At 43.5% G+C, this 20,820-nt stretch overlaps 1 long non-coding RNA gene across 1 annotated transcript in view; it reads left to right on the top strand.

Annotated features, from left to right (window-relative positions):
* The first annotated feature begins 9,129 nt into the window (after positions 1-9,129).
* Positions 9,130-20,820, top strand: part of LOC135984264 (uncharacterized) — a 29,426-nt gene continuing 17,735 nt past the window's right edge. Inside the window, exon 1 of the long non-coding RNA XR_010602180.1 lies at positions 9,130-9,321. This is a non-coding gene — a long non-coding RNA (uncharacterized LOC135984264). The remainder of the gene's footprint in view (positions 9,322-20,820) is intronic.

Consider the following 20,820-nt stretch of genomic DNA (forward strand, 5'->3'; position numbering starts at 1 on the left):
CTTGCAGGATCTTGGGAGTTCCAAACATATTGAGCTTGGGATCAGGAAACCTTGGATTTGTGGCTCTGTATTTCTGTTACTGGGCTGTTTTTGTGCTTTCCTCACTTGGTTGGTTTGTTTCTTATTCTTATGCACATAAACATCAAGAAACTAAAGTTCTTCCTGGAGAGATTTATCTGGACAGGAATGGTAGGTAGGACTCACAAGGATCATTCAGCTGTTTCATGGGAAGATACATACCATTATGTATATGCACCCTTATATTTTCAGCTGTATGTCTTACTCGTAAATATAAAAATAAAAGTAGATCTTATGAAAGGACTGGAAAGGTGCCCTTATTTACAATTACACCCAGTAATTCTGTAAACTAAAGCACTAAAGTCATGTTCCCTGGCAATTGGTGCTGCGTCTGCAGAGGGGAATTTTCCTCTTTCCATTTCCCCTTCACCCTGTTTTTGTCCTATAATCTTTTCCCCGCTATTCAACTCTTACCTTTCCGCCTTAATTTTTGTCTTTCACGCCATTATCTTGCTCCTCACCTGTCTCATTTGCCAGTTCTCCTCTAGGGCCTTATTCATAAATGTTAAGCCAGAAGAGGGGCCAGTGTGATCATCTAGTCTGGCCTCCTGCACAACAAAGGCCATGGACCCTCACCCAGCAATTGTTGCAACAAGCCTATAACTTCCTTTTTAAGCTACACAGTCTTGATATAAAACTTCAGGTGATGAAGAATCCACCACATCCCTTGGTAAATTGTTCCAGTGGTTAATTACCTTCACTTAGGGTGACCAGACAGCAAGTGTGAAAAATCGGGAGATGGGGTGAGGGGTAATATGTAAGAAAAAGCTCCAAAAATTGGGACTGTCCCTATAAAATCAGGACATCTGGTCACCCTACCTTCACTGTTTAAAAATTGTAACATTTTTGTCTAAATTTATATAGCTTCAGCTTCTAACCATTGGCTTGTGTTCTTCTTTGTGTGTTAGACTGAAGAGCCATCTGTGACAGATATGGGAAGAAATTACCATAATATTGGGAGAACTTACTGAATTGAGTTTAAATATCTTTGGAGTCTGCTGTACTAAATGCAAAGTTTACATATTATTGTGGGCTGGGATTGTCTGTAATCTTTCTGGGGGTGGGAGGGGAAGGGGGGGATGTGATGCGAAGCCTGGGAAGTGTTACAAACTTCCAAGGACTCCACTGAACAATGTGCCAGACAAGAATGAACTTTTGGGCCAAACAGTGTCAAGTGGTTTGCCTGGAGAAATCTCTAGGGGGAAGTGAATGCAAATTCCCACCTCTGGTTATGCAACAACCTAGCTTTTTGAAGATATTCCCTGGGGAAAGGATCATTATATGCTGATTACCTCTTCCCAGAGTCTCAAGATCAAAGGTCCAAGATGTATAAAGGAAAGACTAAACTACTTATAGTTGTTCTGGTTCTGAATCTAAGAGTGTTATCAGCTTGTAACCATGGGGAAAACCTAGCTGTGGGCTTGGAAAGACTAACATCTGCCAGAGCCTGAGGTTAAAGTCGGGGTCACCTCTGGTAAGCTTTTTAGCATGTGTGTAGGTTCTTTTTCTGTTTTTAATGTGTTTTCTCTGTAATGCTTTCACCTTAATAAATATGCTCACCAGAAAAGGCTGTGTGGTGCTGTTCATAGCCTTCAGAGAGAAAGCAAAATGCAGATGCTGTCCTATTTTGGCAGGCTGGCTTGCTGGGGATATCACGGTGTAGGCAGGAACCGTGCAGCCTGGAAAAACCCAAGTCAGGAGGGAGAGAAAAGTAGGACTGTACCCAAGAGAGGTGACAGCTGAGGCACTGGGAGACTAAAGTGGGAATCCTCAAGGGACCACGGAGGGGGGATACAGGAGCAGTTGACCTGAACTGTGACATTGTCTGTTATCAAAAATCTCTTCCCTTTGGAGGTATTTGTAAATTCTGATTGTCATCTCTTAATCTTCTCTTGGATAAACTAAACAGATTAAAAAGCAACAGAGAGTCCTCTGGCACCTTTATGACTAACAGATGTATCGGAGCATAAGCTTTCGTGGGTGAATGTCATGTCATGCGTCTCACGAAGTGGGTATTCACCCACGAAAGCTTATGCTCCAATACATCTGTTAGTCTTAAAGGTGCCACAGGACTCTCTCTTTTACAGATCCAGACTAACACGGCTACGCCTCTGATACTAAACTGATTAAGCTTCTTAGGATCTTTTCTATGAGGCATGTTTTTGAAGACCTCAATTCTTGGAGCTCTTTTCTGAATCCTTTTTTATTCAATTGCCTTTTAAAAGTCTGGACATCTGGACATGGTATTCTAGTAATGGGCTCACTAATGCCATTTACAGAGGTAATACCATCTCCTCACTCCTACTTGATGTTCCCCCTACTTACGCATCCAAGGATCATGTTCACTATAGTGTTGCATTGGGAGCTCCTGTTCAACTGGTTATCTACCATTACTTCCAAATCCTTTTCTGCCTTCTGGGACACTGTCTCCCATCATATAAATGTGACCTACATTCTAGATACAGTATATATGTTTCTAGATATATGACCTTGCATTTGGCTGTAGTAAAACGCATATTGTTCAAATGTGTTCGCCTAACCAAGCATTCCAGGCCACTCTGTATAACTGACCTGTCTCCATCATCTTGTGATCTAACTAGCTAAACAGAGCTCGGCTCTTCGGGAGGGCCTAGGCGTAGAGCCACTACTCCTCCAGATCGAGAGGAGCCACCTGAGGTGGTTTGGGCACCTGATAAGGATACCCCTTGGGAGGCTTCCATTGGAACTCTACTGGGCAAGTTCCATTGGGCGGCAGCCCCAAGGCCAACCCAGGACATGCTGGAGGGATTGTAACTCCCAGCTGGCCTGGGAACACTGGGGAATCCCCCAGGGGGAGCTGGAACCAGTTGAGGAGGAAAAGAGGGTCTGGTCTTCTCTACTCTCCATGCTGCTGCCACGAACCTCACCTCAGGAAAAGCATAAAGGAAAAAGAAGAAGCCTAGCTTAAACGTATCTATTGTTATTTCCAAGGATCCTGGTTATAATATTCTTGTACCTTTACCTTAATATTCAGTAAAGATGTAAACAAGTTTTGTAACAACTTACAAATATTAAGTTGTAGTAATTTTATTAATATCATTTTTGCATCAATATTGAGGTCTCTCCCCTATGCATGCTATTGGTTACATGGCATTTTTTCCCTAAGTGACTGATGTAGGCTTTCTAAACCTGAGGAATCTCATTTTGGAATGTTTTGATTTGTATTAATTGGGTTGCTGTTTGTAATTGTTGGATGAATCTTGTAGTTCTTGTGGACATGTTTTTATATGTACGAGAGCAGTTGTAGTTAGTATCTTCTTGGGAATATTTATTTGCTCCCAATAATACTTGCCAATGCTTTTGTTTTCTGTGAACATTCTGTGAGTATAATCCTGCTCCATGAATGCTTTTTAACAAAAGGGGTTGAGAATACCAGTGAGGTAAAGTTTTAGTAACAAGAATATTCGTAACTACTAAGAACTTACACTTCCAGAGTGCTATACAAATATTAATGTAGTTAAGTCTCACAACAGCCTAGTGTAGTAAATATTATCCCCTCTTCAAAGATGCAGGACCCAGAGGCAGAAAAAGGTTAATTGACTTGTCCAAGGTCACAGGCAAATACGAGATTAGGACATAGGAGTTACTAGCTACCAGCCCCATGCTCAGTCCTCTAGAATAGTGGTTCTCAACCTTCTAGGCTACTGTACCCCTTTGTCCGATTTGTCTTGCATATCTCCAAGTTTCACCTCACTTAAAAACTACTTGCTCACAAAATCAGACATAAAAATACAAAAGTGTCACAGCACATTATTACTAAAATATTACTTACTTTCTCATTTTACCATATAATTATAAAATAAATCAATTGGAATATAAATATTGTACTTAAATTTCAGTGTATAGTATATAGAGCAGTATAAACAAATCATTGTATGTATAGACGTACCCTGACAGACAACTCTCATTTCCCTTGCAATCAAAAATGGCATAAAAGTACTATAAATTTCTCTTGAAGTTCCCTTTTTGACTTTTATCTTGAGTTTGTATAGAAGAACCATCCATGAAGCTAACAGAAATGAGCAACAAGGGCAAGTTATTTCACAGGCCTGTGACACCGCTCCCCCTTTGTAAAACGGGGCTAATGATTCTTCCCCTGGATGGAAATGGCTATGTAAATTATTACTACTAACCATAATTAATAGAATAATTTTCCTTAGCAGCCAACAGGGCTGGCATGATGTAGTCCAAAATATCATATTGATATCAGATAGTAAAATTGTATTGGCATATCTGCAGACTGTACCCATGTGAAAAAAATATCACAGGTTCTATTTTCAGTACCAAATTCTGCCCCTGCTAATGGCCTCTTTGTTCTGTTCCAGTTAAACAGCATTCCCCCTGTGACATCCCTGTCTAATATAAAATCAGCATACCTGGTACTGCACTATCACTCCTGGCCCACCAATGTAAGAGACATACTGGAGCCTGGCCAGCACACGTTATGGCTCTGCAATCCCCAGCCACAGTAAGAGCCATTATAATCCAGTATAATTTGGAGTAGCCTGAAGACTATGCTGGGGGCTGAATTTTTCCCTGATTGCCCTGAAAATCGGGAAATGATAAACAGCCACCTTTGCCTCATCTCTCTTCCCCTCCTCCGGCGCCACATCATGGCCAGTGATGAATGAAGTTTGGATAGATCTAGAGGTCAAAATCTTGTGGTTCTTGCTTAAGCCAAACTCTCATGAGGTCTAATCCTGCCAGGAGCCTCAGATGAGGTTGCAGCACTGTGGATTTTCTGGTAATTCAGCCCCTTTATCTCAAATTGTGCACTCAAAAATAGAAAGGACCAAAATGATCAGTTACTTTTGAAAATGTCAGCCCTCGTTCTCTATTAAGATCTATAACTTTTAGCTCTCATTGGCTTCAAAGAGTAAGGACTGAAGGGTTTGTTTTCTAAGGAGTATAAACCTGTTTAGGCTCTTTGCCCTTCCTAGTTGGGACAGAAGGATGCCATACAGTTTTTTAAAATCTATTTTAAAATAGCCTACAACGATGCACTAACTTTTTCTACTGTCCAAGAACCAAACCATGCCATTCATTTTGGTCCTGCAGCTATGACTGAGTTCAGGGAGTGCTGCTTATCTAATCTAGTGGGATTTTTGTCACTGAAGCATCTAGAGAGACAAAGTGGATGAGGTAATATCTTTTATTGGACCAGCTTCTGGTAGTGAGAGAGACCAGCTTTTGAGTTACACAGAGTTCTTTTTCAGGTTTGGGAAAGATACTCAAGAGTGTGACCGCTAACATACAAGGTGGAACAGATGGTTTAGCATATTAGTTAACGTATATTTCAAGGGACCATTCAAGGTGAAGTAGCCCATTAATGCTTCTCCAGTCACTGGGGGGGAGGCTGGCGGCAGTGGGAGGAGGTGGGGAGTGAAGGGGTTAGTGGGTTATACATTGTTGTAATAAGCCATAAATCCAGTGTCTCTATTCAGTCCATGATTTTTAGTGTCTAGCAAAGTTAAGAATTTAAGCTCCCAGGCTCATCTTTTTAAGGTATTGTGCAGGTTTCCTTTGAAGATAAGGCTGAGAAGCCAGATATGGAGTGGTCACTTAGTGAAAAGCGTTCACCCACAGGTGATATGATGTTTTTGTCCTTTACCATTTTTCTGTGTTTGTTCATTTGAGAGCATAGTGAATGTCTTGTTTCACCCACATAGTTGTTGGGGCATTTAGTGAACTGGATGGGGCAAACCACATGTTGTGAAGGACAGGTGTAGGACCGATGGATCTTGAAAGGTATTGTGGGCGGTGTTGATTATTGTAGCAATGAAGATACATCTGCAGGTTTTGCATCTGTTGTTCTGATAGGGTCTGGTGCTTTTGAGTTGGTGTCTCCTGATCTGTGGGGAACTTTTTTCTGATGAGCTTGGAGAGGGTTGATTGAAGGGCAGAAGAGGGGGTTCAGGATGGGGTCCCTATTGAGTATGGGTTGTAATTGTTTGATGATGCCCCTTATGGGTTCCAGTGTGGGATGGTAGGTGACAACTAGGGTTGTGCTGTTGGAGGGGATTTTATTTCTGTATTGAAGCACGTTCTCTTGGGGTATTTGGGTGGCCCGTTCCATAATGTGATCTACTTCTCTGATGGAGTGTCCTTGTTTAGTGAAGGTAGTTTCAAGTGTATTAAAGTGTATATCCCAGACTTTCTTCTAGGAGCCTATTGTGTGATAACTGAGTGCTTGGCTGTAGATAAGTGATTTTTGGTGTGTTTGGGGTGGTTACTGGATCTGTGAAAGTAGGTGTGGTGAACTGTGGGTTTCTTATATATAGTTATTTGTAGGGTTTCATTGTTGAAGCCGATCGTGGTGTCCAGGAAGTTGGTGCTAGTGTGGGAGTGTTCTAAAGAGAGTTTAATGGATGGATGGTGATTGCTGAAGTTATGGTGAAAATCTATGAAGGCATTTAGGTTGGTTGTGCAGAGGATGAAAATATCATCAATGTATCTCAGGTATATCGTTGACTTCTTCAAGGTGGCACAGAAAGAGGTTGCCATATTGGGGAGCCATCCTAGTACCCATGACTGTTCCTATGATTTGGACAAAGTGTTTCTTGTTGAATGTAAAATTGTCATGGGTGCGGCTATGTTTGGGGTGGAAATCTGAGTGTTATCCATTATCTTGTAAACATCTTTCAGTGATGCCATCATTGTGAGGGATGGTAGTGTATAGGGCTGTGACATCCATGATAGCAAGGATAGTATTCTGATGGAGGCTGTTAACGTTGCAGAGTTTCTGGATGAATTTGGCAATATCCTGGAGGAAGCTGGTCCTTTGTCTGGTGAGTGGTTTGAGGATGGTTTCTATGAGTACTAGTTTTCCTTCAGTAGTGCAGTGGGCAGATAAGATGGGTCTGCCTGGGTTCCCTTGTTTGTGTATTTTTGGAAGTATGTAGAAGTTCATGCTTAGGTTCATGGGGGATGAGGTTGTAGAGTTTCTCTTGGAGGAGTTTTGGGAAGGATTTAATAATATCCTTAAATGCCTGGGTAAATTGTGGTTTGGGGTTTTCTTTGAGTTACTTATAATACATGGTGTTGGATAGTTGTCGGTTGCCCTCGTTAACATAGTCAGCACAGTTGAGGACTACAATGGCACCCCCATTGTCTAATCACTATCGGGAGGCTAGATTTCAGGGATGGTATATCTGTCCTCTTGTCTGTGGAGATATTGTGATGGATGTGATGTTTGTTAAGGATTTCACAGTTGATTTTTTTCCTGATGCAATCAATGTCATGATCAAGAGTGAAGTTTTGTCTGCTGTGTGGTGTCCAGTTGGATGATTCTTTTTTCTTATGACTGATGGTGGGAAAGTGGTAATTGTGGGTGGTTTCATCATTGCTGTGAAAGAATTCTTTGAAGCGGAGTTGGCAGAAGAATTCTTTTATTTCTCCTTATGTTAGAACTGTACCCGGTTCGGTGGTGGGGAAGAAGTTCAGTTCCTTGGAGAATACAGATAATTCAGCCCTGGTTAGGGGTAGTCTTGATAAGTTGATGATGATGGAGTGTCATGTAGAGTCCATGTGGTGGGTCTGGATGCCATGGTTTCTCCCGGAGGTGGTGTTTCGTGGGTTGTGGAGCTGTTATAGCTGATTCCACTTTTTGTGTTGGATGGCTGTCATCAGGTTTTTTTGATAGTTGATTTTGGTTTCTTGTATGATTTCCAGGTAAGATTCCTAATTCTTTTTTTCCAGTGTGTTGGAGTGGGTGATGATTTCTTATTTGAGGTGGTCCCTTCTGGAGTATGAGAGGTGCAATAAGTTGTTCCTCAGTTTTTCTCATGTCCTTCTGCAGAGCTGTTCAGCATATTTGCAATTGCATGCAGTGGTCAGCAAGATATAGATGGTGATGATGATTTGTTTCTTGCATTTGCTCAGGAAGTAGATGTCGCTGTTAAGTTCTGCTTCCTTTTTCTTCATGTTGTTTCCATTTCAGACAGCAAAATTTTGTATCTTCCAGTGTTGTTGTAGCTGTGTTGGTCCCAGGATATTAGAGAGACAAGATGGGTGAGGCAATAGCTTTTATTGAACCAACTTCTGTTGGTGAAAGAGACAAGCTTTCAAATTTACACAGAGCTCTTCTTCAGGTCTGGCATATGTACTCAGAGTGTCACGGCAAAATACAAGGTGGAACAGATTATTTAGCATAAGGAGTTATTTCAAGGGATCATTCAAGGTGGAATGGCCTGTTAACACCTCTCCAGCCATAGCGAGAGAGAGAGAAGAAAAGAAAGCAGTGTGTGTGTGTATATATATAGCTGGGGGTTAGTGGGTTATAGATTGTTCTAATAAGTACTCATCCTCAAAGGAAACCAGCACAACACCTTCCAAAGATGACCCTGGGAGCTTAAATTTGTAACTTTGCTAGACACTAAAAATCATGGACTGAATAGAGACACTGGATTTATGGCATGGGCAGCAGGTGCCTTGCCGGCAGGGGGAGGCTAGCCCCTGACTGGCCCCGCCCCCGACTCCCAAGCACAGGGCGGGCAGTTGGCGCATGGCTCCTCTGGCCCCTGAGTGCAGGGAGGGTGAGCGGCCTCCCCCAGGCCCAGTGCCCTCCGCCTCCCCCAAGCACAGTGCGGGCAGCCCCAGCGCCTCCAGCCCTCTCCCTCGCAGCGCTGGGCGGCTTAGCCCCGGTGGCTCCAGCCCCCCCAAGTCCCAGCCACCCTAGCCCAGCAGAACTGAAGAGGAGCAGCCTGGCCTGGGGAAAGAGCAAGCAGGGGAGGAGTGTGGGCGGGGCCACCTAGGGCTGCTTGGAGAGGCACAGCCTTCGCCAGCCTATTGGACGCACCACCCATGGTTTATGGCTTATTGCAACAATCTAAAACCAACACTAGCCCTGCCCCTGCCAGCTTCCTCCCTCCCCCACCCCCACTGGAGAGGTGTTAATGGGCCACTTCATCTGTTCCTTGAAATATGTTAATTACTTATACTAAACAGTTTGTTCCACCTTGTATTTAGCTGTCACACTCTGAATATATTTCCCAGACCTGAAGAAGAGCTCTATGTAAGTGTGAAAGCTTGTCTCGCTCACCAACAGAAGTTGGTCCAATAAAAGATATAATCTCATCCACCTTGTCTCTCTAATATCTTGGGACCAACAGGACTACAACAAGGCTGCATACAACTGCATCATCTAGAAACTGAAATAATTTGTGACTTTTCTTTGGTGAATTAGCCGATACCACAGGAAATGAGGTAACCAAACGAAAAGCTTGCTTTTGATTTCATGTATCAATACATTTCTTTAAACTCAGAAATGACTCTATGGATGTTAATGTTCATACAATACTGCCACCCAGTGTCTAGTTAGACTAGCAGGAGGCAGGGAAATTACAGAGCTTCATGTGTTATGTGATCAATTAGTTTTTTCCTGTATGTGTTGGGAACATCTATCTCTGGTCTTTTCTCTCTTAAAAAAAAAAAAAAAAAAAAAAAAACAACCATATGTGCTATAAGAACAGGAATACTTGAAGTCACACATTATAATGGATACTGCTATGCAAACATTTAAAATCTAATCTGAGACACTGCAGATGTAAATCAGACTGGGGAAAGCAAAAGGTACTGTGCCCTCCACCTTTTAAGAAAAACAGATGTACTTACTTGAAATTTAAGCCACTGTAACCCACGTGCTTTAAACGGCAGCCTTTGATTTGTTTTAAGCCCAAAGAAAGGGAGAATATTAATGGCAGGAGAGACACATTTTTTGTTTGAATCCAACAATGGATGCCAACTCAAATGTTCAAAAATCATGAGATTGGCTTTGAAATCATGAGATTAGGTAAAAATAACAGATTTGGTCTTTTTTATTTGCCTTCTGCTTTTTGAGCCTTTAGGGTGCACTGGGGTCACATTTTGAAGTTTTCTCCACAGCCACGAGGCTAGAAATGTTTTTTCTTTAAGCACAAAGGCTGAAATCATCACATATCCACTTGACTCCAGGAGCTGGGGCTTCAATGAAAACAATAATTACCTTGAGACTCATGACAAAATCGTGAGAGTTGGTAACACTGCCTGTGTGTGTTTGCACCCATGTAGAGAGCAAAGCAGGACAGGGCAATTCAGATGGAACCATCCAGAAGTAAGATTGTGTTTATTGGTTACTAGACATGCTGAGTATCTTTTTCTGAAGCTGTATGGAAAGTTTCCATTAGTGCTGATTGGAAGTTTTCCAATTAACCCCCCCCCCCTTTGGATCCGGCCCGCAGGATTGCCCCCTGTGGCGCCACGGGTCCCGTGCCGCTCTCAGAAGCGGCCAGCACCACTTCCCTGTGGCCCCCCAGCAGGGGGGCAGAAGGCTCCGTGCGTTGCCCTTGCCTCCAGGCACCACCCCCCACAGCTCCCATTGGCCGGGAACGGGCAACAGCGGCCAATGGGACCTTTGGGGGAGGTACCTGGAGGCGCGGCAAGGGCAACGCACGAGGAGCGCCCCCCTCCCCCCCAGGGGCTGCAGCGTTTCCTGGGGCAGAGCGGCGTGGGACCAGGGCAGGCATGCAGGGAGCTTGCCACTGCCACCCCAGAGCTGCTTTAGGTAAGCAGCGCCAGGCCGGAGCCTGAACCCCTCCTGTACCCCACTCCCCAGCTCCCTGCCCTAAGCCCCCTGCCTGCACCCCTCCTGCACCCCAACCCCCTGCCCTGAGCCCCCTCCCGCAGTCTGCACGCCTCCTGCACTCCCCACCCCTCCTGCACCCCAACCCCCTGTCCTGGCCCTACATACAATTTCCTCACCCAGATGTGGCCCTTGGCCCAAAAAGTTTGCTCTAAGCCCACCTTGCCTCAATGGCTATTGCTAGTCATCATCTAGCCCCCATTCTCTGGGGCAGACTTCAGTCTGTAATGGCCGCTCATCATTGGCAAGGGGGTAGGACCTGCTGCCTTTGCCTATCCCTGGGCTGCCCCTCAGCAGCCCCAGTACCTTTCATAGGCCTTCAACAAGACCTGCAGCCTGGGGGTTTACCAGGCTGGAGCTCCGCAGCTCCCTTTGCCCTTCCACAGCCCTGCCCTGCCCTGCTCTGCTCTGCTTCAGGTACCTTGCATCCAGGCAGCTAGCCCTTCCCACTCCAGGGCTAGAGTGAGACTCCTCCAGTTCTTGGCCCCTGGCCCTCTTATCAGGGCCAGCTGGGCCCTAATTGAGCTGGCCACACCTGTGGTCAGCTATTCCCTCAGCTGCCCTCACTCCTTGTATCCCAGCCGCAGCCCTCTCCAGGGCTGCTTTTAACCCCTGTTCTGCTGGAGTGGGGCATCTTTACTTATTTCATCTTTACTTATTAGGGAAGCCCTCAGTTAGAATGTCTGGTTGCTGCAGTGTATTTGGGAGGGAGATTTAAAGAAAGAATTTGTTGCCCCTAAGGTTACAGAGCCTGTGTAATTTATGTTTAACTATTAACTAACTGTCTTAAATTGAGATTTTATCTCTGTTAAAGAGAGAACAGGGGCTCAGGTGAGGTGAGGGTTAGTAGATCCTTAAGAACATAAGAATGGTCACACCGGCTCAGACCAGTGGTCTATCTAGTCCAGTATCCTATCTTCTGACTGTGGCTGGTGCCAGATGCTTCAGAGGGAATGAACAGAACAGGGCACTTGCTGAGTGATCCCATCCCCCGTCGGTCAGTCCCAGTTTAGGGACATCCAGAGCAGCTTGGCTAGTAGCCATTGATGACCCTATCCTCCATGAACTTATCTAATTCTTTTTTTAACCCAGTTATACTTTTGGCTTTCACAACACCCCGTGACAACGAGTTCCACAGGTTGACTGTGCACTATGTGAAGAAGTACTTTCTTTTGTTTGTTTTAAACCTGCTCCCTATTAATTTCATGGGGTGACCCCTAGTTCTTGTGTTATGTGCGGGGGTAAATGACACTTCCCTATTCGCTTTCTCCACACCATTCATGATTTTATAGACCTTTATCATATCCTCCCCTTACCTCTTTTCTTAGTTGAACAGTCCCAGTCTTTTTATGTCTCCTTGTATGGAAGCTGTTGCGTTTCTCTGTACTTTTTCCAATTCTAATATATCTTTTTGAGATGGGGCAACCAGAACTGCACACAGTATTCAAGATGTGGGCGTACATGGATTTATATAGTGGTATTATGGTAGTTTCTGTTTTATTATCTATCCCTTTCTTAGTGGTTCCTAATATTCTGTTCGTTTTTTGACTGCTGCTTCACATTGAGCAGACGTTTTCAGAGAACTATCCTTAACTAACTTAGCTGGGCTTATGGTGAAAAGACGGTTCTCCAAAGAAAGACTTACAAAAATCTAGGGAAATGGATCTTTTCTATGTTGATCCCAATACTCCCAGATATCTGTACTACTTTGGATTCAGGCCACATATTTCCTGTCTCATCAGCCAACTATAAACCTGAGGCCTAAAATGCTGAAGGCTTTAAGGAACCTTACATTTTTGTTTGCTGGCAAGGCTGAAGTGTACGGAATAAAACTAAGATGCTGCCTTTCTTCTCAAGCTCTGAAGAAAAATCCAGGTATCATAGACTCTCCACATTTTAAGGTCACACTACAGAGTTTTCTGTGTAGCTTGAAAGCTTGTAACTTTCACAACAGAAGTTGGTCCAATAAAATATATCCCCTCACCCACCTTGTTTCTCTAAAAATACAGAAACACAAATATTTATGCAGAAATCTTCCTTTGTACTATGTGTAACTGAAGTGGAAAGGAGAAAATCTATATAAGTTATAAAAGTTATTCAAAGGTATTGCAAATACTGTTTACAATGTTTCAGAGTAGCAGCCGTGTTAGTCTGTATCCGCAAAAAGAACAGGAGTACTTGTGGCACCTTAGAGACTAACAAATTTATTAGAGCATAAGCTTTCGTGGACTACAGCCCACTTCTTCGGATGCATATAGAATGGAACATATATTGAGGAGATATATATACACACATACAGAGAGCATAAACAGGTGGGAGTTGTCTTACCAACTCTGAGAGGCCAATTAATTAAGAGAAAAAAAACTTTTGAAGTGATAATCAAGATAGCCCAGTACAGACAGTTTGATAAGAAGTGTGAGCATACTTACAAGGGGAGATAGAATCAATGTTTGTAATGGCTCAGCCATTCCCAGTCCTTATTCAAACCGGAGTTGATTGTATCTAGTTTGCATACAGCCAAGCTCTAAGATATAACCGCATTTGCTCCAGTCCCTCGGATAGAGACAAGCACCTACAAGATCTCTATCAAGCATTCTTAAAACTACAATACCCACCTGCTGAAGTGAAAAAACAGATTGACAGAGCCAGACGAGTACCCAGAAGTCACCTCCTACAAGACAGGCCCAACAAAGAAAATAACAGAACACCACTAGCTGTCACCTTCAGCCCCCAACTAAAACCTCTCCAGCGCATCATCAGAGATCTACAACCTATCCTGAAAGATGATCCTTTACTCTCACAGATCTTGGGAGACAGACCTGTCCTCGCTTACAGACAACCCCCCAACCTAAAGCAAATACTCACCAGCAACCACACATCACTGAACAAAACCACTAACCCAGGAACCTATCCTTGTAACAAACCCCGATGCCAACTCTGTCCACATATCTATTCAAGTGACATCATCATAGGACCTAATCACATCAGCCATACCATCAGGGGCTCGTTCACCTGCACATCTACCAATGTGATATATGCCATCATGTGCCAGCAATGCCCCTCTGCCATGTACATTGGCCAAACCGGACAGTCTCTACGCAAAAGAATTAATGGACACAAATCTGACATCAGGAATCAAAATACTCAAAAACCAGTGGGAGAACACTTTAACCTGTCTGGTCATTCAGTGACAGACCTGCGGGTGGCTATATTACAACAGAAAAACTTCAAAAACAGACTCCAACAAGAGACTGCTGAGCTAGAATTGATATGCAAACTAGACACAATCAACTCCGGTTTGAATAGGGAATGGCTGAGCCATTACAAACATTGATTCTATCTCCCCTTCTAAGTATGCTCACACTTCTTATCAAACTGTCTGTACTGGGCTATCTTGATTATCACTTCAAAAGTTTTTTTTCTCTTAATTAATTGGCTTCTCAGAGTTGGTAAGACAACTCCCACCTGTTTATGCTCTCTGTATGTGTGTATATATATCTCTTCAATATATGTTCCATTCTATATGCATCCGAAGAAGTGGGCTGTAGTCCACGAAAGCTTATGCTCTAATAAATTTGTTAGTCTCTAAGGTGCCACAAGTACTCCTGTTCTTCTTTTTACAATGTTTGTGAATTAATTATTTGTGACTAAGTAACCATGTGGGACATTTATCTCTGCAGCTGTTACTAGCACCTACAAACAGGGCTTTCAATACAATATCTCTGGGCTTGATGCTGGGTAATGGATTCCAAAAAGTCCTGAATGAGTTATGCTGTGGTATAGGAAAGGGGATGGAGTGTGATAGTTGTACCTAATTTAGTATTGCCAACCCCAAAAGTTTAAAAATTATAAGCTAGACCTCCAAAGCATGAGTTTTGAGGGAAAGTTTTAAGAAGCATGTTCTGGATTTTGAGCACAGCCTGCCCCTCTCAAGTATCTGTGTGTGACAGTTAATGTTACCAGCTCTTGCTAACTTACAGTGAGTCATGCGGGTTTGGCTCCATGGCAGGAGCTCCTTCCAGAAGAGACAAATTTGTATAAAGTGCTGTCCGATGGTGTGGAGGTTCCAGCTTCCTCCCAAACCCACAGATTCCAGTTAATTCATTCTTTATCCCTTCTTCCCGATCCCACAGCCACCCAGATCAGGAATTAATTGTCCACCCATCATCCCCACACTTCAATTATTTTTGTGCCCCAAGCCCTCATATCTGCCCCAGGCCTATATCAACTCTTCCCACCCAGCTACACAACAGCTCTGCACACCCAAGCCCCACATCTGCCCTGTTCTGTTCCACTTGCTGCTGTGGTGGTTCTTCACCCTCCCGTGGGCAGGGTGGCAACTTCAGGGGATCTTCACCCTTCCTCCAGACCTGAGGGGATGGGTGGGGGCCAGCTTTCAGGGCTCATCACACTCCCCCTAGGCCTGGGCTTGGGGTCCAGCTCCAGCAGGGTGGTCTTTGCCCCCTTCCCAAGCCTGGGGTTGCAGTGGTACTGGGGAGGGAACAGGAACACAGAGAGGCCTGAGTTGCTGGGTTCTTTCACCTCCTGCTCCCAGCCCCTATTGTGAAAGTGATATTGGCTGCTCTCTCTCCTCATTCGCTACACAAACGCTTTTGTTGGCTCCTGAGGGGTGGGGGATAGAGAGCACTATCTCCTGTGGCAGCTCTGATTGACTGCACTTCTATAGGAGGTGAGGAAATGTGGAAGACAGCCACTCAAAAGGGGCTTTCCCCAGGCAGGTCTGGAATTCCCCTGAAAGCTGGGGCTTCTATCATCAGAGGCAGACTGGCTCCAAGTGGGGTCCAAACTGGGTGATTTGTGCAAGGTGGCAATACTTCTAACATATCCTATTCATCCTCCCTACAGAAATGATGCCTGAACAGGGGCTGCCACTTTTTAGGCAAGCAAATCCTTCAAAGATGGAATAATAGGACCCCTGGTCTTTCCCCCAGAAAAGGTGTATTTATTAATCTGCTATATATCTTCATGCAAGATAGAAAACACATTTAAATTTAGAATACCAACACAATTTTCAGGGAAAGTGGTGCATTTACTAGCGCACCTGGTACTAAAAACAGCTACAAAATGTGGAGAGCATGTTGCTAAATGAAGATTTGCAGATGATCTTGGAATGACTCTGGCCTTGATTATGCTAGAGAACCAAGTTTGGATGGTCCCTTAAGGCCAAGATTGCTGTATTGTGTACATTTTTATTAACAGCAGGTTATTTTTTAAATGTATTATTTTGTTCCTATAAAATAATTAGGAGTGAATGGTATGACAATATCCTGCAACTCTTATGGAATTAAGATAAACATTATTGAATTAAGTCCAATGCCTTTGGGGTCCATTGCATTTAAAATGCAATTGTTTATGTTGTTACTGTAAGACTGTATGTAATTTTGGGTATGCTAATATAATTCCTCTGGTTATAATCCTCCAACCCTGGGAGAGGTTTGCATATACTAGGTCAAACTGGATTTTGCAGGGACCAACAGACAGGGAAAATATTTTTGGATAACAAACCTGGTTTCAAACAGGCTCAAGGCAAATGAATAAGAAACAGACAGGACCTCTACTCCATGGAGGGCCCCAATCTTTAGGGAATGGCTAGAAGGACTTGGCTTACCGAGGGCTAATAAGATTGGATGCTAGTTCTGAGCTGAGGCGGCGATGAACTTGGGAGCACAAAGGAAACCCACCCTTTGGGGGCAGAAGAGGGGCTTGAAGGAGTCACCTGCCAGAACCCATGTTGAAGACATTTTGCAGAGAATTGGATGCATTGGTATATGTGTAGGTTCTTTTATTGTTTTAATATGTTTTCTCTGTAATGCTTTTACCTTAAGAGTAAAATAGGCTTGCATAGGAAGTGCTGGGTGGTAACTTATAACTGTGGATAATTACTGTGGTGTTAGTCCCTGAAGAGAAAGTAAGCAGGCTTATGTAGGCAGACTGTCCTTTTCTGAGAATAACACAGTGAAGGCAGGAAACTGTTCAGCCTGGAAATACCCTGCTCAGGAGGGAGAGATGTGGGTGTCCATCCCTGAAAGGCAATGGCTAGGGAGCTGGAAGCCGAGAGTGGGTGCCCTTGCTGAATCACTGAGGAGAAGTACAGGTGCAATTGCCATGAACAGTCACATTAGGTATGGAATGAAATGCAGAGTGAGGTTCAACATGTACACAGAGCCACTGAGACTGAAGGTGTCCAGAATTGCTTGGAGAGTGTTTGAGAATTACAGGTATCATATGAGTGCTCTTGCCACTGTCCAGTATGGTCCCTCCACCTGCAGATGGGGACAAACACCCTTTCCGCCTGGGGATTAGGGAGGGATGCAGAAAAAAGGTTGAAGTGCTATTTCCCCTAAATCCTTCCTGCTTTTTCGGTTCGACCCTGTGGAAGCTTCTCCACAAACGCTCTAGTGGTTGGGATCTGCTGGTGGGGAGGGGTAGGGCTGGAGGGCTTTTTGGATCATCCTTCCCTATAACTAGGATTCCTTTTTTGCTCCCCTTCCCCGAGTAGGTGCTTCCCTGAGAAGCTGGTGGACGTGTGATTGCTTTGGAGCCATGTTGACATGGAAGGAAGATTAATGTAGGGCATATTCACAGGGCTTCTGCATGGATCTGCAGTTTCTGCAGACTCAATATCTGTCTGTTCAATGTGGTGGCAGGGTGAGGCCTTCTTACCCGCCCTGGAATAATGGTCAAAGCCCACAAGATCTTCCTGTTCCCTCTGTGTGATTAATCCCACGGGGAGTAATATGGCTCTAGCTTTTTACATATAATTATCTCTAAATAATAAAAATGGGCTCTTACTCCTCTGATCCAGCAGGATTGCTCAACTTCACTTAGTGGCAGCTTTGATGTGGATTTATAGTTGGATGGCACTGCCTCCCTGCAGGGACATTTAGCCATTGAAGCCTCATTTTCAGGTGCAGGGAAGGTGGGGGAATCAATACAATTAGCTAGCAAAAAGACAATAGCAGTTTACAGCTAACACTTGCAGTTCGCCAGAAACTTCAGAGATGTTGTATCCAAAGGCAACCGAGCATACATCCTGTAGTGTGTGTCAGCAGGAAGTTAGAGCGCACCATCGTCAGGGAAGTGAAAGACTCCTAACAAACAACAGGAACTGAAGTGTGAATTGTAAAAAGGGAACTGAGAATAGCCAGAATAAAACATATGGGTGGGGTGGGAACTGCTGATGGGGATTAGTGGCCACACCATTACTGGCATCTTAAACATTCAAATTTCAACTGGGAACGACATTCCTTTTTTTATTCTTCCTGCAAATACTATTTCTTATTAATTATTATTCATGATAGCTGCTGGGGAGATAATGGGGGAATGTGGTTGCCTTTCAAAAATCATATTTAAAAATATGTTTGAATACCACCGTCATCGAATAGAATTCCTTTAGCTATTGTGTGAGGTAATGCTGGACTCTCCCTAATTCCAAAGTAAAGACTTAGCAGTAGCAGAATTATATATAGCATTCTGACATGGCAAAACAGTAATAAAATAGGGATTTTTACTATTACTAATAAGGCCCGGTGGAGCTGTATACACAGAATCTAAGAGCAGGATTGCTCCAGTCTTGCACAGTGAAATGGGGAGTGACAGGAAGAAAGCTTTAGTCACATCTGTCTGTCTGGCTGAGATCTGAGCGGGTCCCACAGGAGAAAAGAGAAAAAGTAACAAAGTCTCCCACTCTGCAGGTGCAGCTTGACAAACTGCATTTATGAAAGAGGAGCATCCCGTTTTCCTTTGCTGTGATCTGGCTTACAGTGAAGCATGGAATGATGGCTTGAAGTTGTATTTTATCTTATTCCTGTTGCCTCTGGAGATTGTAGAGATTAAACTCTTGATTACACGAAATCAAACTTAGATAAAGAAAAGGATTAAGTTTAAGAAACTAAACCGAAAATTACGGCTATTAAAAATATTTTTGGCACAGATCCCTTGAGAGGTGTATCTTAAAAGGAAGTTCTGTTACTAAGACACCTAAAGTGTCCTGAAAAATGTATATCCTCCAATTTTAAATAAGAAATGTTGATTTATGAACATACTTAACCAAGGATAATCAAATGGGCTATCAAAGATGAGATTAGACATTTATTTAATATTCATGTTGAATTACAGCACCAGGCAAGCAATATTGCTTTCTTCCTTTTGGTTTTGTGCATTGATTTTGAAGCAGCTGGCAGAACGACTGAGGCTATCTCCCATGAATGCCCAAGAAATTTCTAGAAATGCACAAGATCTCTCCCTACAGAGGGTATAGTAGTTATACAATGGATGAACTATTTGGAACATTATGCCAAATTGCAGGGATGGCCTGGGAACCCTTCTTATGTGGATAATCTCCATAGTCAAAAAGGAAGGGGTTACTAATGGGTCATGTAGTTCATTTTGCTGTGCTGTGGCAGGCCTCCAACATCCTATAACAAAATGATTATGAAGTCTAGCCTGGATGGTGTCTGTTGATGTCAGCATTTCCTTTGGCTGTGTGTTCCATCATCTAATCACGCTTGCAGTCAGCTAGAAAAATTTTCCTATTGGTTAAACTAGATTTTCCTTGCTCCAGTTTGATTCTGTTATTCCTTGTTCTGTCGTCCTTGACTAGTGAGAATAATTGACCCTTTCCTCTGAGTTACATCCTGTAAGGTATTTGTACTATCCTTACTATGGCCCTTTTCCCATTAGCTGTATTTTCCAAGCTTTTTATACGTTCAGCTAAAAAAGTTCTTCATATGCCCGAGTTTCCAACTCTCAGAAACAAAACTATGCTTAAAGCAGTGTCCCCCAGCAGGTGCATTAATTGTATTTTGCTACACTGTCACGCTGATTAGCTGGGCACACACACATTGTCAGGCATGAGTTCTCACCAAATACAAGCCTTATCTTGATTCTCAGAAGAGCTGGAGAGAAGCCAGAACCATGGAGTAGAGTCAAATATACACAAGTGTCTGTCAATCTGCAAAACTCCATTTGAATACATTTTGGCACCAGAACTACATCACATGAAAAGTGGCTCTTAAGGAAATACAAGAGGAGCTAGGGGGACGGACATCTTATTTAATAAACAAGCAAACAATTCCTTGAGTACCTTTGTGCTGTCTGGTGCTGATGTGAATGGAATATCAATGCCTTTTAATATGCCGTTTGTGAGTGGTAAGCATTTCCAGCTCAGGGTTGGCTTGCCGTGACTAAATGAAAGGAGGGACAATAGCCCCACAGCGACAAGCCTTTCACATAGGTGGAAGTTAAAGTGATTAATAGCAGTTTTAAAAATAAAGTACAAAAAGAAAAGCCTGTGTTGCAGATGAGCTTTCCCACAAACTGCCCATAAATTACCCTTCCAGCCCATTGTTTATTTTTACTAACTCTGTTCTTTTGTTTTCAGCTGTGTGAGTAGTGCAAACGGCAACACGTTCTCTGATCAGTGGCCCAAATTCTGATTTACCTAGAGTGGCTGGGTGACTTTTCCAGCATCTATCTGTAAGTGTGGTGTGGAGGAGGGCTCACTTGCTAAAGCTCAGCATGGGTAAGACGGGCAATGCTAGGGTTCGGGAAGCAGATAGAAGATATGGCAAAGATTATATTATTGCCTATTGTTGCGGGCATACGTTTGGCAGGTGCTATGGGGCTCACCACATGAGGGTATAGTTGGCTCCATAGCTGCTGCTGGCTGTGCAAATAGCAGCATTTACCATGAGTCCATCATTTGCTCTTGGCAAGGAGACAGCATCATTTTCTTAGAATATGAAGATGTGGACCTTACCATAGTCAGCCGTGTCCCTGGCACCTCAAGGTTGTACAGTGTCACTGCCATAGGGTTATACCTCAAGATCATTCAGAAATGAAAGGCCATGCAAAACACTGTTGCCTACTCATTGAGGCGCAGATTCACTAAGGTACTCCAGCATGTAACTTGTACCTTCAAGACCCTGAGTAGGTCTATGGAAGTCCCGGGGCCTACTCAGGTGCATAAAGTTATGCAGGTACTTAAGTATCTTGCTGACTCAGGGTCTGAATGAAGTTTCACACACAATGCATGTTACATCTGTGCACTGTGACCTACACTG

The sequence above is a fragment of the Chrysemys picta genome, chromosome 6 (genome assembly GCF_011386835.1).
Source record: "Chrysemys picta bellii isolate R12L10 chromosome 6, ASM1138683v2, whole genome shotgun sequence".
In the NCBI taxonomy this organism is placed as follows: domain Eukaryota; kingdom Metazoa; phylum Chordata; order Testudines; family Emydidae; genus Chrysemys; species Chrysemys picta.